The following is a 27,344-nucleotide window of genomic DNA, read 5'->3' as shown; positions in this document are numbered from 1 at the left end:
AAATATAGCAGAAAGGATAATTTGTGTTTTCCCTTTCCTATTTGTATACATTTTATGTCTATTTTGTTATGTTATTGTGGTTAAGCATATGTTGAACATGAGTGCGATGAGTATGAACTGGGCACTTGTAGCTGTGATTCTAGCAAGTTAGGGATCAAAAGGAACATGGTTCAAAGCCAACTTAGGCACGAAAATCTCTGAAAGTTTATTTCTAAAATAACAGGCAAAAAACTGGACTGGCTACAAACCAAACAATCATGCCAAACCAATAAAGTGTGAGGCCTGTAACTCAAATCTGAGTAAAAGCAAAAAATAAATAGTTAAACAAGAAAAGAAAAGGAATTATGATATGTCAATATAACAACAAACTACTATGTATCTATTAAATAATTTGATATCTTTAAATAAAAGTTGGTATCTGTTAGATTTGTCTACTTTGTTGAACCTTTTGGTGACATGTCTAGCAAAGTGACTATTTGTGATGATACCTGAAATAAAATTAGAATTTTTAATCTATCTTTTCAAGAACTACTTCATGTTAAAGATCACATGGTAGTGCTATTTCTGATGAACAGTTAGTTATTATGAGAAAGCACTGTAAGAGACTTTCTATTTCGGATGCAATGTACCATAATAGACTTCCTGTCTGTGATGAAACAAGTAAGAAAAAAAATACAAATTTAGAAAAAAAGAGAAGGAAAAGGAAGTGGACATCAGATATTTATTCAGTAATGCAGCACATGAGAGCATATAATAAATATTTTGTGTAATGTTCATATAGATTTATCAACATATTGTAGACAGAGCTAATATATGTATTAACATAGACTGTGCAGCCCTAAAATCAATCTGTACAGTATTATTAGAGTTATTTAAGAGGAAATCTATTATAACCCTTTGTTTCTCTGGATTTAAGTGAAATAAAACAATAGTTCACATTATATTTTATAGGAGATGTGTTCCATTGATGCCAACTAAAAATGAACATATCAAATGTTACTGGTCATCTAAATTTTGTGATGGAATCCTAGCTACTCCTTTTTTAAAAAGAAGATTCACAAATAATGGGTGGAATAACAGTGATTTTTCAAAATATTTTAAAAATCAATATTAAAAACACAGCTCACAATGCTTTGAAATTATATTTGGGCTTTTATTTTCTCCCTGTATCTGTCTCTCTGTCACTCTGTCTATGTCAGTCTGTGAATCTCTCTCCCTTTTTCGTCTTGGACATGAATTTGGGGACTGTGTTTTGCTACTTAGCTTCTTTTGCTCAAGGATCTAGCTTCATTCTACCTCTTGAACCACATCTCCACTTCTGGCTTTTTAATTGTAGATGTAAATCTCATTGTCGAGCACCAGTGGCTGTAGCCTGGAATCTTAGATACTTGGAGATCTGAGGACCACAAGTTTACAGTCATCCCAGGTGACTTTAGTCTCCACTAAACTACCAAACAAGCCTGAAATGGAATTATGACTCAAGTGGTGGAATGACAGCCTTAAACAAATGAAGCTCACAACAGTTCTGAAGACTTGAGTTCAAGGCCCTAAATTGGCACCAAGAAAAAGAAAATAGAAGAGAATCTCATTAACTTTTCTACCAGGGTTATCTTTAAACTGCATTCATCAGATCTTAGCAGTAGATAAGAGTAGTGGAGTGAGCCAAAGGTGATCATCTTTTTGGCAAATTTTTAAGGAGTTAGACACATATAAACAATTCACACAAACTTTAAAATCTCTAGAACTAGAAATACAAATTTAAGATATTTAGTATCTCAAATTCAGTAATATGATGCACACTTGAGCTTCTATTGATGTACTTATTGTTGTAGGGAGTAGAGCTGACTCCATCTTGATTAGGGAAACTTGGTAGCAATTGTTAAAGTGAAGTTAAATATTAGGTCAACCTGACAGCAAAATTCTGCTTCTGTACATGGCTTGCTCAACTCTTTTGTTGCTTGCTCTACCCCCTGCCTCAAACCCCACATCTGGGCTGTGCTTTTACCTTTTTTTTTTTTTTTTTGGCTAGTCCTGGGCCTTGGACTCAGGGCCTGAGCACTGTCCCTGGCTTCTTCCCGCTCAAGGCTAGCACTCTACCACTTGAGCCACAGCGCCGCTTCTGGCCGTTTTCTGTATATGTGGTGCTGGGGAATCGAACCTAGGGCCTCGTGTATCCGAGGCAGGCACTCTTGCCACTAGGCTATATCCCCAGCCCCGTGTGCTTTTACCTTTATGAACCCCAGCTAAAGGACTATTAGGGGTCGCAGTTTCAGCTCCAGAGTCTGTGCTGCATCCCTGGCCAGTCAGTTCGCCTTTTGCTTCCCCAATAAATCCATCTTGGCTTGAGACTGTCTCTGCATGGTGGACTCTGAAGGGATGTGGGTTTGAATTCCACTTGTGTTACCTCCCCCGGGACTGCATAACACTTATTAACAAGATTAACAAGAACCTGATGAGTCTTAACATTCTTCATTGCAAGTCAATACGAACTTTGGGGATATAAATGAGAGCAAACAGAGAAATTGTTCTGATTCATTCCACAAATAGAACCCTATAGATTCGTACTCAGTATTGATATAATACAGGAAACTGTTATTACTCATTAATTTTTACCTAGGGGTTCACTCAGATAAATTGCATTCTATAGAAGACATATATTCCCAATATTGCTAATCAACATCAGCTGAAGAAAGAAAAGTGAAAAGGTCAATAGTAGCTCCATAATTGATGCTGCTGCTACTCAGTGAAAAAGCAACTGGGACCATTATTCAGTGGAGTCCATCCCAGAATAAATCATTGGATTAGCAGGTGATACCATTATTCAGGGAATTTCACAAAATGATAATAAAATACTCAGAAAGTTTTAATGATTAAATTCTCCCCAAGGAAATCTGCTGTTCATTAAAAGTTTTCTCTAATGTTCCTTACATTTTTAAATATTTCCTTGCAGTGATTCAAATCTGAATATTACTGCCTTAAAAACTTACATAATTATAGTTTTTTTAAAAGAAGAGCTATTTATGCCTGAAAAAAGACACAGTTACCATTTTATAACAGCTCCCAAGAACAACGCTTACTAAACTAGAGTTCACAACATGTTATGTTCTAATATTGGTTAAAACTAATAGTTAATCTATGCATGCTCTTCTGTCAATTTCATTTGGTATGTTACTTCCTTTAATCTTGGTAATCAGCTTTGAGGCACAGTTTAAAAAGTGGAAACTGAGGCTCAGTTTTGATGAATGAATGTGGTTTCAGTCACCAAGATAGGACTGAGCAAGATAGAATTAAGAGACTTCTAAGGATGTGTCATCATGCTCTATGGTCCCAAGATGCCAAGGCATTTTTCCACTTAAGAGAAAAAAATGAAATGTCAATACCCACAAGATTATACCTGGGTTCTACACTGTGCATAATAATGAATAAAACTGCTCACATTTTAAATTATTCTCTGTCACAATGTTCCCACTTAACCTGAGAAGAACACACTCATTTACATTCCAAGGGCAGTCAGAGATTTGAATTAAACATAAGTGTACACAAGAAAGGCATGCTATGATGTTTTCCAGGAACTCAGCTTCTAAGCACTTATTAACTAATATATTTTCTTGGCAGATAAATGGCAAAGCAAGATGTGCTGTACTGTGAATGGGAAGTTAAGAAGCTCAGAGCTAAGACCATCAACAACCTAGTCTTAGTGATTCGTGTAACCTTGGGTGAGTTGTCATTTCACATCTCTGAGCTTTATTTTTTAAGTATTTTACACCCAAAGGAGCTGCTATCTAATGTTATTTCCAGCCTTAAATCATCAATACCAGTTTCAGCACCCTCTCTGCAAAGACCACAGTTCTCCATCCCATTTAATTAATCTGCTTATTTTCTATCAAGAATATAGAAACTATTATTCTACAATTTTTCCCATACAACTTGTGGAATAATGAGCTAAGTGAGAGGGATTTTACTGACAATTTGGATGGCAGTGTCTCAGGTATTTTTCAAAATGCCAGCCCTGAGCACTGTTATCTTGGTATTTCCCACCCAACTGTGCTACACATTGTATGTAACTAGTGTGTAAAAATGGCAGACTGTAAAATTTTCCAAATAATCCAACTTTTACCAAGGAAAACTTCTGTTGGCCCAATCACTGAACAGTACTCTAACCAGATTTATTTTATGATTGTGTTATGCTATTTCATATTTTACTTCAGCAAGATCATGTGGCTATCAGGAAATTCCCCATCTATGTACTCTAATAGACCAGGAATATATGATACACAAAGTGGTTAATGTAGAACATAGAGACAGAAGAATATTTGTAAACATAGGATGACACTTGGGACAAAAACACTTTTATTGGTTAATGGATACATTCATATTTTCTTGAAGTGCACATGCAAAGTGTATTTTATAATGTCTTTGTTCGCTTGCCATACTAGCAACAGGTCTTCATGCATATAGTCTAATAAAAACACAACATTTTATAAAAAATAATTTCACTGATATTAAAAGTATGAGATATACAACTAGGTAATTATTTTGTAGTGGGAAATATTAATTGTGCACAATAGCAGGTTAAATTATGGCATTTTAGTAGTTTATTATTGACTTAATGAACCCATCAAAATGAATATCCCTCACAAAGGATAGAGTTGGCTATATCCTTAGATAAACCTATGGAAGCACCTAGATATTGTATTCACTTTCTTTTCTAAAAAGAATAGCTTAGAAATTCTCTAGTTCACTGAACTTAATACACCAAACAGAGTTTATTTAAGTTGATTTAGATCTTGTATCCTTATTTATGGTATAAAATAAAATATTAAAACTTGGTTTCTGAGTAGCAGAATTTCTTCAGAATTGTTCCTTCAAGACAAGGAGTCTGATTAGGATACTATTTTGAAAAGATAAATAGCATTGTTGACAACAAAAGTCTTTATTGAGATGTATTGTTGTATTGTACTATGAAATGTTTTTCCTCAAATCATTGTTTGAAGTAATTAGTTAAAATAACTCTAAAACTGAGTTTAAATAATGACAGAAGGAGTACCAGTATATTAAGAATGATGAAGTTGCAAAGTTAGAGAAGAAAAAGTAGTCAAAGGGGAAATACTAATTAGAATTAATGAAAGAAAAGAAAAATATATATTGATAAGAGTGGGACATTTTAAAACTTCGGAAGAAGATGAAAAACTTACAGGATCCAGAAGAATTATTATTTGGTGGCCTACAGTCAGAGATTAATGTCCCAATCTATCATCCAGTAGTAAATCAATTATATGCAAGAAAATTATGAAACATTACCTAAAGAAAACTTCATAAAATAAAGATTTCATATATTTACACTAAAGCAAAAATTAACAGCTTCTTTGAAAATATTTTACTTACCCATATACCAGTGGCTCAAACCTGTACTCCTAACTACTCAGGAGGGTAGGATCTGAGGATCATGGCCAGCCCAGTAAGGGGTTCATCGGAAAGGTGTAGAAATATGTAGAAGAGAAAGGGGGAGAAAGTGGTCCAGAAATGCCTGTGAATTCCATGAAGTTAAGAAGAGCAAGGCAAATGATGGCGGAGGGATGGTGGGAAATAGATGAGGATGTTGAAAGAGAGGACACTGATGAATATATCCGGGGCTCAAATGCTTCTTTGGTAAGTGGCAAATGCTTTATACAACTATTTAAAAATAATAAAAACAGAGAAAGGTTTATGAGAGTAAAAAACTAACAACAACTAAGAATATTCTTTTAAATTTATTAAAAGATTCCTCCCTACCACTCCTTTAATAGGGAATTCAAAGCTAAAACTTCCAGGATATCTTTGCATTATGAATAAACATTCATATATATATATGTATATATATATACATACACATAGATATAAACATGTATGTATATATTTGTATCCATGTATATGTGCACATGTGTATGCATGTGTATGCATCATATAATATATAAATGTACATATATACAAATATATACATATGTATACCTACATATATATGTGTATATATACACACATGTGTACACTCAGATATGTGTATGTGTGTATAAATATGTATATATATATACACACACGTGCACTTAGATGACTTGGATTAAAGGCTTAATGGCGAGAATTTTGATGTTTTATTGTAAGATAATTGAGTTAGATTAAATTTAAATAAAATTACCATCACTGCCTGGAAGCATAGTTTCAGTGGTATATTGTTAGCCTAGAAAATGAACCAACCAAGCACAAGGTCATGATTCAAACCAACAAAACTTTTTCTTATAAAGGGAAGAATTATATCAAGATTGCTCTCATATTTTTACTTTATGCATCTGATTTTTGTGTTTATCATTAATAATGCTGTTTGTACTTTCTCATGTTTATTTTCAAAAAAACATTCAAAGAATCTCTGAAAATTATATGCATGCACTTAATTTTGACATAGGTAAATTGAGTTATATTTTTAATACTGTGAGTCTAAATTTCTCTTATTTTGCTAAAGCGATTGTATTTTAGGAGTGACATAGAGATTTTGAAGAGTTTAATAACCAACTGCAACTGGTACTTCATTCCTGTCATCCTAGCTACTCAGTACTCAGGAAGCTGAGATCTCAGAATTGCTGATCTCAGGATCAGTCCCCATGACTGACAAAAAAAAAAAAATAGGTAAAGAAAAAACTGTCTTCCACATTAACTGTGTTGTTAAGCATATGTCCCCAATTGCATTAGTTCTAGACTGTCTTTTCTAAGGATAACTATATGCACAATGTTGGAAGATAAAGATGTGTCTATCTTTGGGAAAGAGCAGATTGGTTTATTTTTTTAAATTATGAAGTAAGTCTCTCTCTCCATCACAAAGTTTGGGCAGATTCATTGCTCAGAAGTCAGGATTTGTGTTCCTTAAATTCCAGGTAATATATTCTACTCTGTTTGCCAGGCTTTGAAAAGATGAAAACAGACTCTGCTACTGCTCTGCTGTCAGCAGTAAACTATTTCCTGTCTGTAATGCAGGTGTCTCATGTAAAATTTCAAGAAGATAAAATTTCAGGCCCTCCACAACTCCATTATTGATTGAGATGTAGTTTAAAGATTCTGCCTGGGATACTGCAAACAAGCACACCTAAGATATCACAACATGCTAAAATATAAAAGAAAGGAAAAACTGAAAGTGGAAAATGGCAAATCATATAGGGAAATGACTATTTGCACAAATGCTTACTGAATGGAGATTCTGTGACAGATGTAAAAGAGTAACAGAATATATTCAAGTGCCTGAAAGAGAAAAATGTCAACCCTGAATTCCATATTCAGTGGAGTAATCACTTTCTATACAACACATATGTATACTTTGTATTTCCTAAAGAGAGCTAAACCCCTGTCTATAAACCTAAAATGAACACAGTCAGTAATAAAGCATCACCTATTTGGTACCAATAGCAATTCACTGCTTATGGCATCCTTTTCTTCCTCATCAACATATTCCCATTTTGGGGGATATTCTGTGCCTAAAAGCACATTTTGAAGCTCATTTCTTCTTCTTTTTTTTTATTTTGGCCAGTCCTGGGCCTTAGGGCCTGAGCACCGTCCCTGGCTTCTTCCCGCTCAAGGCTAGCACTCTGCCACCTGAGCCACAGCACCCTTCTGGCCGTTTTCCATATATGTGGTGCTGGGGAATCGAACCGGGAGCTTCATGTGTAGGAGGCAAGCACTCTTGCCACTAGGCCATACTCCCAGCCCCATTCATTTCTTTATATGTGTATATATATATATATATATATATATATATATATATATATATATATATAATTTATTTTTAGGTACTGACCTTTTCCTTTTGCTTTTTATTTATTTATTTATTTTTTGGCCAGTCCTGAGGCTTGGACTCTGGGCCTGAGTACTGTCCCTGGCTTCTTTTTTGCTCAAGGCTAGCACTCTGCCACTTGAGCCACAGCGCCACTTCTGGCCATTTTCTGTATATGTGTTGCTGGGGAATCGAACCCAGGGCCACATGTATATAAGGCAGGCACTCTTGCCACTAGGCCATATCCCCAGCTCCCTTTTGCTTTTTTGATAAAGGCTGGCATTCCAGTATTTGATACTCATCTCCACTTCTGGCAGAGCCTTCCTTCCTTCCTTCCTTCCTTCCTTCCTTCCTTCCTTCCTTCCTTCCTTCCGTCCTTCCTTCCTTCCTTCCTTCCTTCCTTTTTGAGATTTTTTTTTCCTTTTTTTCCCTTTTTGTCTTTTTTTTCTGTGTAATTGGAGATAAGACTCACATTTTTTCTTTGTTCCCTAGCTGGCTTTCAAGCAAGATTTTCAGCCTCCTGGGTAACTTGGATTACAGACATAAACCATCAGCACCTTGCTTCTTTAACCACTTCAATTTTTACTAAAACAAACCCAAATGAGAGATTCTGAAGGGGCTAGATATAAGAATTAGTGCATAACCTGGAAAAAAAGCATTTTGATAATGTGCTGAAATCACATTACTGAAGTAATCATGTCCTAACCTACTTAGGAGTTTTCCATTACAGAATAGCATTCTTTCTTGATATGATCCTGTCAATTGGATATTCTCTAATACGTGGTAAATATAGTTGTTAATATATATCTTAATTTTTGGAAAAATGTTTTAAAATATTAGAAAGTTTAGAATATCAATAAACAAAGTCATGAATTATTGAATGAATAAAGAGGCAAACAAGCAAAGAAATACAATAGAGATGGCTGTATTAGGACAATACAAAAACCTAGAGCAACATCTAAGACCCAGAAGTTAGATGCAAATTTACCCTATTCTACCTTTCCTAGACAATATTAACGTGATATTATGGGGGCCAATGATTGGTGTGTATTGTTACACGTACAAGGATCAAAATCATGTCTTTAAGCAATGGAAATATGTTAAGGGAGCTAAGTTAATGATAACACGTGAGGACAAGTTTTTGAATTCACACATTAAGGCAAGCATCTCAAAGTGAACTAGAGAAATCTTTCTACATTCAATCATAGAAAAAAATAGAGAAATATGCAGTTTCCAGGTTTTGGCATTAAAAATAAATAAAATATTCAGGAATTAAGCATTTTGCTTTTATAGTTCACTTGGAATGTACACATGTTTAGTAATTTCTCTGCAAAGTGCACTTTGTAGAAAGAATTACAACATTGCATAAAACAATTTACCAACCAACAAAACCTCAAATGAAATATTGAGTAGAGAAGACAACATGTTAGATGAAAGCCCCACCATTAGCAGAGATTATATGCAAACATACGTGTATAGCAGGAGACAGAAGAGATGACAAAAGACTACAGCTCACATCTAATTTGATTTAAAAGACAGCTGATAGGGGCTGGGAATATGGCCTAGTGGCAAGAGAGCCTGTCTCCTATACATGAAGCCCTGGGTTCAATTCCCCAGTACCACATATATGGAAAATGGCCAGAAGTGGCGCTGTGGCTCAAGTGGCAGAGTGCTAGCCTTGAGCAAAAGGAAGCCAGGGACAGTGCCCTGAGTCCAATGCCCAGAACTGGCAAAAAAAAAAAAAAAAAGACAGCTGATAGCAAGTATGTATAAAAGTTGAATTTATGTTTTTATTAATTAAAAATATTTTTGACAAGGTGTTGTGCAAGAGGGTTACAGTTACATAATAGGGAAGTGTGTACATTTCTTGTGATATCTTGCACCCTGTTTTTCTTTCCCTTCCCTAGATCAGGTAGACATATATACAATACCCAGTGTACCAAAAACATATACAGTAGCCACGTGGCCTACGCTGAAGGAAATTCACCTAGGACTTTAAATGTAACGTCAACAATAGACTTTGCTTATCCTTGTCTTATATGAACATACATACATAGCTTTTGAGCTATGGTAATCCACTGAGAGGTCTATTTTTGACCTTTATATGTTAAGTAGTTGTTTGGTTTTAGTTACATAATATAGGGTCGCTGAACCAAACCTGTGGGAAATACCATTTGACAAGTTTTTGGTTTCACAGACCTGGTCTCTACTCTCTCCGCGTCCCCTCACCGTAACAGTCATCTATCAGGGAGATCATGCCCCTCTGTTTTCTGTGTTCTAGGCTTGTCTTGCTCAACATTATTTGTTCAAGTTCTGACCATCTCCCTGCGAATAACAATATTTCCCCATTTCTAATCACTATGTAGTATTCCATTGTGTATAGGTAGCATAATTTTTGGATCCATTCATCTGTGGAGGGGCATCTGGGTTGTTTCCATATTTTGGCTATTGTGAATTGTACAGCGATAAACATGGAAGTGCAAATGTATTTTTGATATCGTGGGACTTGCTGTTCAGGATAGATGTCTAGGAGTGGTATGGCTGGGTCATAAGGTAGGTCTATGTTGAGCTTTTTGAGAAACCTCCATACTGTTCTCCAAAGTGGCTGTACTAATTTGCACTCCCACCAACAATGGAGAAGGGTTCCTCTTTCCCCGCACCCCCTCTAGCATTTGTTGTTGCCTGAGTTCAGAGTATAGGCCATTCTAAATGGGGTGAGGTGGTATCTCAGGGTTGTTTTTATTTGCATTTCCTTTACTGCCAGGGATGTTGAACATTTTCCTCATATGTTTCTTCGCCATTTTTATCTCTTCTCTTGTGAAGTCTCTCTTTAGCTCCTTTGCCCATTTCCTAATTGGTTTATTGGTCTTAGAGGGGCTATTTTTTTTTTTTGAGTTCTCTGTAGATGACAGATATTAGGCCTTTCTCTGTTGCTGTGCTGGTAAAGATCCTTTCCCATATGGTTGGCTGTCTTTCTATTTTGGTGGCTATGACCTTAGCTGTGCAGAAACTTTTCATTTTGTAGTAGTCCCATTTGTCGAGTTTCTCCCCTATCTGTTGTGCCCCTGGGACTCAATTCAGGAAGATCCTTCCTGTGCCTATAAGTTCTAGCATCTTTCCTACTCTGTCCTTCAGTAGTTTCAAGGATTCAGGTCTGATATTGAGGTCCTTGATCCATTTTGAGTTGATCTTGGTTCATGGTGGTAGGCTTGGGTCTACTTTGAGTTTTCTGCATATGGCTGCCCAGTTTTCCCAGCACCAATAGTTGAAGAGACTTTGTTTATTCCATTGTATGTCTTTAGCTTCCTTGTCGAATATCAGCTGACTGTAAGAGTGTGGTTTTATTTCTGGGTCTTCAATTTGATTCCATTGGTCTTCAGGTCTGTTTTTATACCAATACCAGGCTGTTTTTTTTTTTTTTAATGATGGCTCTATAGTAGAGCTTGGAGTCTGGTATTGTGATACCTCCTGCGCTGCTTTTTTTGCCTAGAATTGCTTTGGCTATTCTAGGTCTTTTGCTGTTCCATATAAATATATGGATTGCTTTCTCTATTTCAGTGAAGAATGTAGCTGGCATCTTGATAGGGATTGCATAGAATTTGTGTAACAATTTGGGCAATATGGCCATTTTCACTATATTGATTCTGCCTACCCATGAGCATGGGAGGTCTTTCCATCTCCCTGTGTATTGTTTGATTTCCCTTTTTGGATTTTTATAGTTCTCATTAAATAGGTCCTTCATTCTTCATGTCTTTAGTTAGGTTGATCCCTAGGTAATTTATTCTTTTTTTAGCTATTGTAAATGGTATTATTTCCATAATTTCCTTTTCTGTTTGTACATTGCTGGTGTACAGAAAAGCTACTGATTTTTTTGATGGATTTTGTATCCTGCTACTTTGCCAAAATGGTTTATTAGGTGTAGGAGTTTGGGGACTGAGTTTTTTTGGTCCTTCAGATATAAGATCATGTCATCTGAGAATAGGGATAGCTTGATTTCTTCTTTTCCAATGTGGATCCCTTTGATGTCCTCCTCTTGCCTTATTGCTATGGCTAGGGATTGCAGCACTATGTTGAAAAGAAGTGGGGAGAGTGGGCATCCTTGTCTTGTTTCTGCATTTAGGGGGAATGATTTTAGTTTCTCTCCATTTAATGCGATATTAGAAGTTGGTCTGTTGTATATGGCTTTTATTGTTTTAAGAAATGTTCCATCTATTCCTGTTGTCTCCAGAGCTTTTAATAAGTATGGATGTTGTATTTTGTCAAAGGCCTTTTGGGCATCGACTGAGAGTGATTCTTGATTTTGGTTCTGTTTATGTGGTGAATTACATGAATTGATTTACGGATGTTGAACCATCCTTGTGTCTGTGGGATGAAGCCTACTTGGTCATGATGTATAATTTTCTTGATCAGTTTCTGGATCCTGTTAGCTAATATTTTATTGAGGAGCTTTGCATCTGTGTTCATTAGTGATATTGGCCCGTAGTGCTCTTTTTTTTGTTGGGTCTTTGCCTGGTTTGGGGATAACTATATTAGCTTCATAGAATGAGTTTGGGATTTCTCCCTCTGTTTCTATTTCATGGAAGAGTTTTAGGAGTATTGATATTAGCTCCTCACTTAAGGTTTTATAGAATTCGTTGGTGAATCCATCTGGGCCTGTGCTTTTCTTTGTTGGCAGGCTCTTGATTAACCCCTGTATCTCGCTGTAAGTTATTGGTTTATTTAGTTGATTTATTTCTTCTTGATTCAGTTTGGGCAGTTTATACTTCTCTAAGAATTGATCCATTTCTGTTAAATTATTGTATTTTAGTGAGTAGAGGTTCTAGAAATAGTTCATTATGATTGTTTGAATATTTGTTGTAATTTTTGCGGTGGAGTCCCTGATTTTATGGATATGAGTCTCTTCTCTTCTTTTTTTTTTGCAAGTCTTTGCGAGGGGTGTGTCAATTTTATTTATTTTCTCAAAGAACCAGCTCTTAGTTTTATTTATTTGTTGAATGGTCTTTCTATTTTCAATCAGATTTATCTCTTCTTTAATCTTTGTTATCTCTCTCCTCCTAGTCATTTTAGATTCAATTATTTCTTGTTTCTCCAGATGTTTTAGTTTCATCGTGAGGTTATTCACCTGCTCTGCTTCCATTTTTTAATGTGAGTGCTGAGGACAATGGTCTTGCCCCTCAGCACTGCCTTAGCTGTGTCCCATAGGTTTCTTTGTGATGTATTTTCATTCTCGTTCTGGCTTATGAATTGGTTAATTTCATGCTTAATTTGGTCTGTGACCCAAGTGTTAGAAAACAGTGAGGGGTTTAGTCTCCAAGTATTTTTATAGCCTCTGTGGTATCCTTTATTATTGAGGATTACCTTGATTCCACTGTGGTCAGATATAATACATGGGATGATGTCAATACTTTCATATTTGCTGAGGTTCTTTGTGTGGGCTATGACATGATGTATTTGGGAGTATGTTCCATGGGCTGCTGAGAATGTGTATTGGGTCTCTGTAGAGTGAAAAACTCTGTACAGATCTATCAGATTCATTTGGGATATGGTGTTACTTAGGTCCTCAGTTCCCTTGCTAATCTTCTGGGTGTTGTATCTGTCTCTTGGAGAGAGAGGAGTATTAAAGTCTCCCACTATGATTGTGTTTGCATCTATCTTGTTCTGTAGTTCTGTGAGAATTTGCTTGACATATGTAGGGCTTCTTTTGTTTGGTGAGTATAAATTTATCACCGTGATGTCTTGATTCTGGATTTTTCCTTATATTAAAATGTGGTGCCCTTCTTTGTCTTTTTTATTTGATTTTAATGAGAAGTCCAGTTTGTCTGAAATCAAGATGGCTACTCCTGCCGTTTTGGTAGGTGCGTTTGCCTGGACGATCTTGCTCCATCCTTTCATTCAGCCTGTTTTTGTCCCTTGCTTTAAGATGGGTCTCTTGAAGACAACAGATGGCAACTTTTTGTTTACGGATCCACTCTGTCATTCTGCTCCTATTTATTGGAGAGTTTATACCATTTATATTCAAAGAGATCATGGATAAGAGTGTTTTTTTCCCTTCGCTTTTCCTGTTAGGCTCTTTTTCCTCTCCTTTTTTTTTTCTTGTCTTTATTGAGCTGTTCTTTCTGTTGGGCTCTGGCTACTGTAGTTTCTTTCTTTTTCTGTCTGGGGGTCCTGTACATTTTCTGTTGGGTGGGGTTCCCCTCTTAGAATTCACTCTAAGGCTGGTTTTTCATTCACATACTCCTTTCGATCCTCTTTGCTATGGAAAGATCTGGTTTTTGCCTCGAAGGTGAATTCCAGTTTTTCTGGATATCTAATTCTGGGTTGGCAATTGTTGGCCTAGAGGAATTGGATTGTGTTCTTCCATGCTCTTCGTGCATTGTAGGTTTATGTGGAGAGGTCTGCTGTGATTCTGATCTTTTTTTCATTGTAATATAGCTCTTTCTTTGTTTTGGCTACATTCAAAATTTGCTCTTTATTCTTGAGATCTAAAGTCTTGATTATTATGTGCCTGGGCGAGGATTTTCTGGAGTCTGTCTGCCAGGCATCCTATAGGCTTTGGTTACTTGGATGAGGTCCCATGTGAGATTAGAGAAGTTTTCTGCTATAACTTTACTGAAAATATGTTGTAGCCCTCTGCTCTGGTATTTGTCTCCTTCACATATTCCAATTATGTGCAGATTATATGTCTTGTCTTTGTCCACTAGCTCCTGGATTAGTCTGCCTTGGGGTTTAACCGTTTCTTGGAGTATGGTAATTTTCTTGTCCTTAGCTGCATTGTCATCCAAAAGAGAGATTCAGGATTCTATATGATCAATTCTTTGTGATGTGGCTTTGAGTGTGGAGTTTATGGATGTCAGCAAGCTATTTAAGGTTGCCATATCGGCTCTCATTGTGGAGATTTCTTCTTTTAAAGAGTTGTATTTTAAATCTATTTTTTCATGCATTTCGTTTCTCAGGATGTTAAGGTCTTCTTTAACGGAGAAGTCCACTGTATCCATTTTTGCTTCCGTTTCTTTCTTGATTTCCTGTAGATTTTTTTTTTTTTTTTTGGCCAGTCCTGGGCCTTGGACTCAGGGCCTGAGCACTGTCCCTGGCTTCTTCCCGCTCAAGGCTAGCACTCTGCCACTTGAGCCACAGCGCCGCTTCTGGCCGTTTTCTGTATATGTGGTGCTGGGGAATCGAACCTAGGGCCTCGTGTATCCGAGGCAGGCACTCTTGCCACTAGGCTATATCCCCAGCCCACTCCTGTAGATTTTTTGAGACTTCTATTCTAAGCTCCTGTATCTGTTTTCTGAATTCGGTCCTGAGGCTTTTGATCATTTCTTCTATTTTATTCTCATTTGTTTTTTTTTTTTTTGTTTTTTTTTTTTTGTTTTTTTTTTTTTTGTTTTTTTTTTTTTTTTTGTTTTTTGTTTTAAATCTCCATCTCCTCTTCAGTTGTACTAGTTTTTGGAGCTGGAGAGTTGGCTTGACCGTTCATGAAATTTGTAATATTTCTTTGCAGTTTACATATTTGGAGATCTGCACCTGTATGTGGTGACCTTGGCTTTGCTTTGTGCTGGTTCCCGCTGTTCCGTCAGTGGAGACTTGTTTGTGTCCTGGCTCTGGGTTTGAGTTTGGCTGTTGAACCTTACTGCCCAATGGGTGAGCGTGACTGTCTCAGTTGTTGCCAAGAAGGTCACCCTCACTGCACTTGGAGGTGGGTAGGTTCTGTGTCTTTCTCTGCAGGACTGTGCCCTGCTGTTGTGTTGTGTTGACCCTAGTGTGTCCCTGATGGGGGTTTGCGGGTCACTGGTTCAGCTTGGTGTGGAGACTTTTCTCTTCTTTGATTATTTTCCCACTAGGTACTGTGGTCAAAAGAACTCACCTCTCAGCTTGAGAATTGCCACTGAGAGGTGGCTCGCCCACCTGTGTGGAGTGTGCCTATCAGAGCGGGTGTTGCTGCTGAGGGGGCCCTGCCCACCTGTGCAGAGTGCCCCTATCAGAGCCAGTGTTGCAGCTTGCCCGCTTGTGAGCTCCCGTGGGGGGTTGGGCAGGAGATCCTCCTGCTGGAGGGATAGCATGCTGACCCATGCTGGCCCTCCAGGGGGCTCGTGCCAGAGCGCTCTAGTGTTTCCTTTAGGGGTATGTTGCCCTGGGTTGTTGGAGGGTGTTTTTGCCCTCTTGCGCGACTGCTGTGGGGGGCGGTATGCGTGGACCCCAGCAGGTTCAAGTGTCTGGGCGCGGGATGGTGCCCACAGACTCTCTGTGCCTCCGCTGTGAGGGGGCTTGTTTTAGGGCCCAAGTGCCCCTGCTGGGCTGGTATTGCACCCCAGCAAGCCTATGACTGTTGTGCAAAAAGTCCATGTGAATCAGGTGCCTCAGGTGGGGCTTCCAATGCCTACCAGTACCCAGGTCCCTGTTTGGGCTGGGGTGAGGGGGGTACCCCAGAGATTTTCCAGCTCTGTGCAGGTTATAGACACTTCTCTTTTTGTTCTTTTCTGTTTCCTGTGTTTCTCTGTTGCTTCTGTTTGTTGGGTTTGCTGGTCTCTTGATGGGGTGTTGGGTGTTGGAGTTCCCAGCTCACTATTTGGTTGGAGCAAGTTGGGGTGCCTCCCTATTGTGAAGGTGCCATCTTCCTCCCTCCAAAAATTGAATTTAAATAAATAAAAATGAGTAAAACTTTTCCACTTAAGCTGAATGTATGCCTATCAATGTATAGCCTACATATGGAAGCAAGATAAAGCCCAGGAAGGATTGTAACTAGCCATCTAATGCTGCATCACTTTGAATCCATATGTTCCCACATTAAGCCATTTCAATTTTTTTGCAATTGTCATAGTGAGGACAACAAAGCCAGGCCAAGTAGCTTTCTTTATGCAGGAAACTAGTTAAGGGCAGCAAGCTTTGCTCCAACCTGACTTGTACCCAGTGGTCACAGACAATGTTGATGGGCAAGGCCCTTTATATTACAGGGAAATCTGAGGGATTAATGAGGTTCTTGGGCTGCAGGTGGATGTAAATATTGGGGAAATTGCATCATACTGATCATTTATGTAGAAAAAAATGAAAAATTCACCTGTGTATTAAGGCCAGGAGCAGTGATTCCATTGTGACCCAGATTCAACTATGGGTAGTGGTGACAAATCTATGAACTTTCCAATTTTTCAAAATATAAAAACAACAACAACAACAACAAAACCCAATGTGGTTCTCTCTCTCTCTCTCTCTCTCTCTCTCTCTCTCTCTCTCTCTCTCTCTCTCCCCTTCCTTCCTTCCTTCCTTCCTTCCTTCCTTCCTTCCTTCCTTCCTTCCTTCCTTCCTTCCTTCCTTCTTCTTTCTTTCTTTCTTTCTTTCTTTCTTTCTTTCTTTCTTTCTTTCTTTCTTTCTTTCTTTCTCTCTCTCCCTCTCCCTCCCCCTCTCTCTCTCTCTTGCTGAGCAGGAACATCTTGAGGGCTGTAGGCACAAAAGTCTTTCTTAGACTATGGGTATGTTCTGAACTTTCTATACTGGACTTACGAGCTTTAGAAGCAATTTAATCTGCCAGTCATAATTCTCCCAAAGTTACCTCTGCAACACACTTAAACTTTTTTTATACTCTAAAATAGACCCTTGAAATCTATCCCTAATGGGAATAAATTGTTTCAAGTGGAATTTGTGCTCCCTGAGTAGAGTTGTAAGACTAAAAATAAGTGCCATTTACCTTCATAGATCATCTTTGACTCTTTAGATAACACATCCCCATTACACTAAACCAGTGTCACAGCTCAGTTCTACCACACATTCCACAGCAGATTTCCTTAGTTACAAACTCTTCCAACTTCAAGAGCAGAAATGCTTCTAAGCTTATGCAAAACCAGTGTAAAATAGCTATAAAATTGAATACTAAATAAAAGTCAAGGTAAACCCAATTATAGTCTCTCTCTCTCTCTCTCTTCCTCTCCCCCTCTCTGTATTAAGGTTGAACTCAGGGCCTCATACTCAGCAGTGCTAGCCCTCTGTCACTTGAGCTATGTGTTTGCTTTTGGCTTTTGGTTTGTTAACTGAAAGCAAAGACCTTGGATTTGCCTGTCTGGGCTGTCTTTTAACAATGATTCTCAGATCTCAGACTCTTGAATAGTTAGGATTATTAATGTGAGTCACCAGTGCCAACTCATCTATGACTTTTGACTACTCTGAGAATGATAACAATGATGAATTAAGGATATTTATATTAATATTTCTATATATATTTCTGTATAGATATATCTGAACAAACAAATATATCACTATTATGAAAAACATAACTCATAAGCCTCATTCAATTATAGTCAAACAATGAATATACTTTATTTAAAAAGCCACTACCTTTTGAGAATAAATCATACTTTGCAAATAAACACTGTAAGTAATTTCTCAACATGATGCAAGGAGTTTACAATGAAAAACAAGCTTTAAATAGAAGGCAGAAATCTACTCAGAGTCGATTTATTATGTTTTGCTTTTAAAGAGGCACACAGAGCCAGTGTTTAAAGGTGTTGTGTCTGGAAAATAAAGATGTGTAATTTATATCCTAGAAATCTATGTAAGTTTATGTTCAGCAAGTTATTCATTACAATCAATGATGCCCTGTGCTTCATTATTTAAATGTTCATTGACTTAAGTACATTTAAAATTAATCCCCAGAATAATTTGATCATTATATGTAACATTTGCCTTTTCTTGGTATCATCCTCATAATATCTATACAAAAATGCAAAAATATTATGTATATTGTTTTATGCTTTCTAAAATGTTTTCTTTCAATTGTCTAGCTACTTTTTATTTTTCTTTTTAAGTTTATCTTCTGACTAAGCCTTTGTTATCTTGTAAGATTAAAAATAGAAATGGTGTTGTAGGGTTCCTTTTGTCCTAAAGTATAAAGGAAATGCTCACCATATATTATGCTTCTTAATATGAATTTCTGAAGAGCTGAGGTCCAAAACAAGGATACAATTTGTAGCATTTATTGACTCTAATTGGTGTCTACAAAGAATTTTTTCCAGAAATCAAAAAATAATTTAAGTTTCCAAGTGTTATATTTGAGTTAACTATTGCTTTAAAAAAATTAAGGAAGTTGAAAGCCATATTTTATATTTTTTATCTGATCTTTTGTGTAATATTTTGCAATTTTCATAATTGCACTGCTTAAACAACTTTCAGTGTGCTAATTACTATCCTATATCAGGTAACCAACTTCCTATGTTTACTGCTAATCAATATTTTTTTGATATTAATATCTTTGACTTATTATCATTGATAATAAATACTTTCAAATTTTATTTTTATATGTTTGGTTCAAGGCTGTTATTTGCTTACTTGAAAAACAATATATTACAGGTCAAAAATTCTAAGCTCTAAATTCTCTGATCATTTATACATACCACCAACAACATAAGCATAATTACTAAAATGTCGGTTTTTCACGTTTGTCCTAAATACTTTCTGCTGAATTTGAAAAATAAACAAAGTCTCCCAAATTATTAGTTTACTATTAACTATTAGAAACGTATAACAGTACAAAATTATATGAATGATATATAGTTACATAAATCATCAAATTATATGTCTTATAAAATTCATAAATTATGGAAGCCTTTTCTGTTTTGAAAATATATATGGTTTTGAATTTAAGAATTCAAGCCTGATGCTGGTGGCTCATGCATATAATTTTATCTTCTCAGGAGGAAGAGATCTGAGTATTCCATGCTAGCCGGAAAAGAAAATTCCATAAAACCCTTAATGTCCAGTTAAGGACCAAAAAGCAGTAAGTGGTGCTGTGACTCAAGTGGTACTGCATGAGCCTTGAGCAAAAAAATCTCAGGAATAGCACCCTAGTATCAAATGCTAGACACAAAATATACTGGTTCTGGTTATTTTAGCATAGATGTGATCATCTTGCAAAAGGTCGTACTGTTATTTCAAAGAGTAGTTTTTAAATGAACCAGTTTCAAAATTGACCAATTTAAGTATTGATTGGCATCTTTTTTTCCCCAAAGTCTTTACAGCAATGCAGAATGCCGACTCTACATAATGATTTTTAGAAACTGGTTTACAAAAAGAAAGTAAGATATTTAAACTGTAATAGGTTCCTTATTTGTCTATGGAAACTTGCTAGTCCAATATGCCTTAAGTGTATCATCAATGCCCTTAGTTATTAGAGACAGTGAAAGTTTAGAAACCTGCACACATCAGGAGATTAGGGATAGCTTTGCCGAATCAGCATAGTGTTATGAACTGACAATCATCTGTGAGAAGACAGCTCATTAGCAACCTAAACCACAAAAACACCACAGAGAACTAAAGATCTCCATAGGTGACAAGGAGCTGGGAGCTGTCAGTGAACACCACTACTTCTTCAGCACAACTGACTTTTAAAGGAATGTTAATGGAAGAAAATAGAAAGCCTGATCAATAAAGTCAGCATGACCTTCAAGATAGCAAATGATAGCACATACAACGCAAGTAAGTTTGTGGTTTCTGGAGCAATTACAACTTCCACTTATTTTGATACTCTGTTATATGGATACAAGTGAACATTGCTTACACAACTTTTGAAATATAAACACGTAGTTGATAAAAATCATCTGTATTTGGCAAGAATGCAAAGGAAGAATCATTAAGATGATATATAAATTAGGCAGTATTTAGGGGAATTTTAGAGCACACCAAGATATTAAGACATAAGAGGGCTGGGGATATAGCCTAGTGGCAAGAGTGCCTGCCTCGGATACACGAGGCCCTAGGTTCGATTCCCCAGCACCACATATACAGAAAACAGCCAGAAGCGGCGCTGTGGCTCAAGTGGCAGAGTGCTAGCCTTGAGCGGGAAGAAGCCAGGGACAGTGCTCAGGCCCTGAGTCCAAGGCCCAGGACTGGCCAAAAAAAACCCCCCCCCCCCCCCAAAAAAAAAAAAAAGAAAAAAAAAAAAGACATAAGAGAATTTAAGATACAAGGAGATTTTGGATACAATAAGAAATGTTAATAAGAGAAAAGTAAATATAATAGTTGGATATTTGATGGTACAAGTAAGAAAGTGTATTTGATTGAAAGGATAGATATGGTTGGCAAGGTAAAAAATCAAATAACAGAAATATTTGTCTAATAACTTAAATATCCATAAACAAAAATTTATATTAAGTCTTAATGATATAAATATTTCTTATTCATAAATTAGAAATAAAGCTATACTAACAACAACCAAGGCATGAATAAGTATGTATAACAACAAGGAAATGTGTTCATGCATACATTTATATAAATAAATTGTGTAAATATTTATCTAAAATATTTTGGGGGTAACAAGAGTAAAACATATACACATGCAGACAAAGTGAATATTAAATAGGCCAGGAATGGTTGGTGCATGCTTACAACCAATCAACAGTTGCAATTGCAACTCTTTGGGAGTCACAAGTGGGGAGGAGCATAGTTCAAAGCCAGATGTGCAACAGATTAAAGAGAGCTCATCTCTATCAGTAAGTTGAGCTATGCAGTTTGCATTGGTGATCTCAGAAACATAAAAGGCCATATAGAAACATCACAGTCTAAGACAAAATTCTGGCGAACCTTTTGAGAATCTCCCTGGAAAAACACTAAAAACAAACAACCCAAAACACTAAGTAATAAAAGAGAAAATAGGTTGGGACATATATTAAGTGATACATTGCCTGCTTAACAAGAGAAAGTGAGAAGGAAAAAGAAAGAAAGAGAGGAGAGAAAGAAAGAGGGAAAGAAGGAAGGAAGGAAGGAAAGAAGCAAGCAAGGAAAGAAAGAAGGATGGAAGGAAAAAAGGGAGGGGAAAGAGAGAGGGAAGGAGGGAGGGAGGAAGGGAGGGAAGAACTATGACCATGCCTTATTACCAAAGTTGAAATGCATTTTCTTGAACAGAAATAACAGATGAACAAAAAGTAAACAAAAAGAGAAATTGCAATGTTAGAAAATTTTATCCTGTGGTTGTTGGTGGCATATGCTTATAATCTTACCTACTCAAGAGTCTGAGATCTGAGGATCACAGTTCAAAGTCAGCCAGGATAAGAGACTCTATGTTACACTTACCTCCAATGAAGCACCAGAAACCTTGAAAAAGGCACTGTGTCTCAAGGTGGTCAGCACTAGCCTTGAGCAAAAAAGCTCAGGGAGAGCACGCAGGCCCTGAGTTCAATCTTCAGAACCACCACCACCACCACCAACAAGGATTCTCAAGTTAATTGGCCAGGATAAAGAAAGACTAACAAAGGTATTGTAATAGGTGGGCTTTGTTTGTTTGCTGGCAATACTTCATTTTGAAGTTAGTACCTAGCTCTGCCACTGAGCTCTTCCTTCAACCGTGTTTTGCACTTGTAATTTGTAAGAAAAAATCTTACTTTTCTGCTTGTATGTACCTGAGCAGTGAACATCTGATTTTCGGCTCACCATTGTTGCTGGAATGGCATGTGTTTGCCACCACATCCAGCTTTCCTTTTATGAAAAGGAACAATTATGTTCTTTCTCAGACTTTTCTGCCTGGGCTGGTTTGGCATGGTTATTCTTCTCATTTCGGCCTCCCACATAGCTTGAGCTATCAGTCCCATGGCATTGCACCCAGATAGGGATTGCTCATGTGACTCAGAAACTCCTCGTCTCATGTGAGCCTGACTCCAGCATCCATCTCTTCTCAGACTCCCAAGTATCTAGGATTACAGATGGGAGCCATTACCACTTGATTCAATCTAACTCCATTATAATCTAGAAAAACAAGCAAACACATTGAATTAAACAGATTAATGATTTGAACAAATACTCTACATGCCTAAAATTTGTAATTCCTTATAAGTTACATAAAAGTCTGTTGTAATGTAAAGTTCATCAGGCAATAGGCTACAAAATACCAAACACACTTGAGTTGATCAATTTAAGCAAAACAAAAACAACAAAAGCTGTCCAAAAATATGAAGCACTAAATGTTACATGGAATATTGTACAATCTCAGGCTATGTCACTAACTTTGCTTTCTAAAGACAAGTGAGTTCTAATATAACGCAGTAATGATTGTAAGCTGGTAGTAGAGTACCTGCTTTTAAAGTACTCTAACAGACACAGGTGCTCTCTTTCTCTCTCTCTCTCTCTCTCTCTCTCTCTCTCTCTCTCTCTCTCTCACACACACACACACACACACACACACACATTATTATAAGCCTGAGATGGTGACACACACCTAAAATCCCAGAAATTAGGAGCCTGAGACAAGAGAAGGAAAAATCAAATATAGAGTACAAGGTACAATACTGAGATTCTGTTTCCAATTAAAAAAGCAATGAAATATTTAGGATCCCTAAAAATTTTAGATTATGCAATAGATAGCTAATGGCATTGGCCATATATGACTTTAAACCAAATGATTTGTCCACATTGATTTATCATCCCATTGTAAAGAAAAAAGTCCAGTATATGTTTATATGAATAGAAATATTTCCTTTTTTATATGTTTCACTTGAAAAAAGTGGCAAAAACTATATAAATGATGACAAGCTTGATCCATCATGCTGGTTGGTCTTTATGGCTGTCTAGCTTTTATTTTCTCATCCAATCTTCCAAATTCAAAGACTTCTATTTAGATCCTGGACTGGGTCTGATGAAGTCTTCTGATAAGCTAGTATGGTGGCAGTATATATGAGAGTGACATGGCATTAAGGTCTAGAAAGTATTTCATATTTAGAAAGTACTTCTTCCAGAAGGTGTATAAGCCCAGTCTGGATAAAATATCTCAGCCAAAGTAGCTTTTGTAAATGGCACATATGTTGGATTACTTATGCACATGAAGAGCCTAACAAGGATCTGAAAATCTCAGTCTGGCTTTGGGACATGGACTCCTGACCTCTCATGCCAGCAGCACTGCTGGGGCTGTCCTCAAGAGGAGAATATGAGGCTCCAAGAAAGTTCCTCTGCTTGTGACTATCCATCGATTGTAAAACTTAATTTCTGCATTATTTCCAGTCTGAGTGCCTTAACTGTCTTTGTCAATCCTTAAACTCAGTGGCCAGAAACTGATTCAAATAGAAAGGACATGTAAAGTCCACCCCCAGGAGGGCTCCATGCAGATGCCCCCCATCTGTTTAAGGCTGTGCCCAGTACCTGAGTTACCTAGGTAACTGGCACACCTGGAGACAGTTACCTCCCCCTTCTCTCAGGTCAGATCTAATCCAGCTAGCCATACCTCCCACCCTTTCCTATATAATCCGTCTCAACATGGTTCCCACTCCCTTTCCTTTTCTCTCTTACTCTCTTGATCTTTTCTCTTTTCCTTTCTTCCTTCCTCTCTGTGGGCTGGCAGTTTGCTTTCCCCACCAGTAAACTCCTGAACCTTGTGGTGGGTTTCCTTTCTGGCGAACCTTACAGGAAAGAATGACCAAAGTCCAAGGGTGATGACACCCGCCTTTCCAAATCTTATGAATCAGTGTAATAAGGATAACCATGTCATATTTGTGTGCATTAAAACAAACAACAGCATTCCAAACCTCAAATGTGGGCAATTCTTACTGTTATATCTCATTAAACTTGGGGAATAAAAAGAGCACACAAAACCTATCCCGTGTGCCTTTTAAATGTATACATTTCTGAAAATGGATTAAAATATTTAAATGTTAAAAATGAATACTTTTAGAAAAAGCATGCATTCTTTTCCTGTGTGTGGCAGGATATTAGTATGGGAAGGGAAATCCATACCACTTAATGACAGCTGTGCAATTAGGAAATTTGTGATTTTTGAATGTCACTCAGGGCATAGCAACAGTAAACACCATTGCTGCTTTTCCCCCTCAGAAATGACATTAACTGATTAAAAATATATACAACATAAAATAAATATGGTAAAATATCTGAGAAGCCACACTTTGAAGGACCGAATCTTGGAGTGTTTATTAGAGCATTAGCAGTCTGCAGGCAGGCAGGGGTTACAAAGGACTGCAGGCCACAAATACCCTTACCACTATCAGGAAAGAGGCCAGAGAGGGAAGAAAGAACAAAAACAATACCAACAAACCAATCCAGCTCCAATGGAGAGCTGCCTTGGGACACCATGGTGATGAGAACTGAGCCAGGAGACAGGAAGCAGGACAAGGACAAAAGACCAAGACATGTGGCATGGCATCATGATGCCTGGGCTGGCCTGACCCTAAATAGGGTCAGGTCTAAGGGCTGGGTCACAGGAAGCTGTAAATCCCAGGTACTTGACTGAAAGGTTCAGTAACCTATAGGCCAAGGACCCACCCATCTCCAGGGATTTGGGAACACCCAATACTGGGGGATGGGACTTCCCTTCCTCTAGAAATTCAGGCACACTCATCAAGATAAGGTGCCAGATAGTACAACTCACCATGTGGCCAATTATGGCACTGGCCAGAGCTGACCTTCTTACTACAGTAAATGAGAAATTTAGTTTCCTCTGGAGAAATAGGTAAAGCTCACTTCTTTAGTTTAAAGTTTAAATGGATAGCTAATGATATCCAATATTCTAGGATGTGATTTAAAATAATAATCTGAAAGATATAGCAAAAGTGAATTTTGACCTCTCTTTCACCTCTGAATAAAGATGATAAAAGAAGCCTGAGAGAAGGAAATTAAACCCATAGGAAAGAAATGAGTAATCTTAAGGAGACTAGGTTGTCTCAATCCAATCAGGAAATTGGATTGAGGTTTTATGTGAAACTGTACTCAAAGTCCTTCCACGTTGAAAAAAAAAAGCTAATAATATTCAAGTTTTTAAACAGATACAAATTTAAAATGCATTTAAATTAATATATCATTGAAATAAATTATGTAGATTTTTTAAGCTTTTGAAAATTTTACATAGAGATTAAAAGTTTTGTTCTGTTGAGCAAGGTCACTTGTTTTTCAAGTAATTATAGAAATGTTACACTCTAAGAGGGTGTATTTTTTGTGGTTTTACCTAGTTGAAAAAAAAGTATTTAATTAGGGATTGATACATTACTTAACTATGTAGTTTTTAAATCAGTCCATTCCATTTTTCTCTACATGGGAAATATTGGTATGGATATTTGAAAATTCTTTGGCATATATACATCAATGAAAACATATCTACTATTCCTTATCATGTTTTAGAAACTGATTATGTAGGACTGAGAGGAAGAGAAAGATTAAAGGATTAATGGAAGAAAGAATGGAAGCCAAGAGAGAGAGAATGGGAGAGAGAAAGAGAGGGAGGGAGGAAGGAAGGGAGAGAGATAACCTTTGAATGTTTCTGTCTAATCACAAGAATTAATCTTTTGGACAACTGCAAGTTCAACATGAATGTTATGGCACATATATATTGGCTCAAGTCAGACCCATCAAAAACATCTGCCCTCTTTCCTTTGATATTATAAAGGGAATGAATGGTAAGGGATTTTTTAACAAGTCTTCAGATTATTACTTGTATATCACTCCCAATGACCAGGAAGATGCTTTCTCATTAAAACCAGCCTATCACTAGTATTTCCTTTGACCTTCTGGGTGACTCTGTGCTTCTTTCAGAAAACTGGAGCATAGAATACTTCTGCAGATAAAGTATAAAAGCCAATTTAGTGATGAGGTGAGAAGTAATGAAGTTTAATGAAGAGCAAAAACAAAAGGTTCAGAGATTAAAGACACAGTTTCCATAAATTGAATGCTTTTATTATACCCTTATAGTTCCCACTATCATGAAATCTAGCCCCTTTCTAAAGTGACCAAGTAATCAACACTGCATTTCTCTATCATGAAAAAAGATTAGCTGCTTCTGAACTAGCGTGAAAATCCGGATCTGCTTCTCCCATCACCGCTTGGACTTTGGAGAAAGATGCTCGCAGGGCATGTTGCAGGACAAATGGTGGGCCAAACACAATCTTCACGATCATGTTCTTGTGCTCATTTTCTATATCCTCCAAATGGGAACATTTTTTGAGCTGCTTCTAAACATCCGAAGCTTGTACAAGGGGATTACGATTCAACATGACTGTGTAAGTGTCGAATACTTCTTGATCAGTCCTCCCTCCCATCCTCCTCCTTATCATTTGTCACCACCTCCACCCTCACTTCACATATCCTGCTAACTTTATTACATGTGTATATTTAGCCCTTTTGCTTTATATGTCCTTGGCTCTCTTTTTCGTTCATTCACACCTCCTCCACAGCCCCCACAATCAAACGTGTTTCATCTTCCTGATGTCCATTTTGATATACAGTTGTTTAAAATGTTTACTTCACGGAGTTTCACACCAACACAAACTAGTTCTTAATTTGTATATAAGCATAAACCCCTGTGTGAGTTTGTATGGGAGATTGAACATTTGATCCAAATCTACATACAAGAGAAAAACATGTACATCCCCTTGACAATATAATTTGAAAGAAAAAAATATATCCTTTGTCTTTCTGACTGACTTTGTTCATGAGAAGATTTTCCAGATCCAGCACACCATGTCATTTCATTCATACCCTGCGAATGATATAATTTCCTCATTGCTGTATATAATTCTATTATCTATGCAAAACATATTTTGATCCCTTCACCCATTATAAAATCCAGGTGTTTTATAACTTGTCT

Source organism: Perognathus longimembris, chromosome 19, assembly GCF_023159225.1.
Source record: "Perognathus longimembris pacificus isolate PPM17 chromosome 19, ASM2315922v1, whole genome shotgun sequence".
In the NCBI taxonomy this organism is placed as follows: domain Eukaryota; kingdom Metazoa; phylum Chordata; class Mammalia; order Rodentia; family Heteromyidae; genus Perognathus; species Perognathus longimembris.
This window is presented reverse-complemented; position numbering follows the sequence as displayed.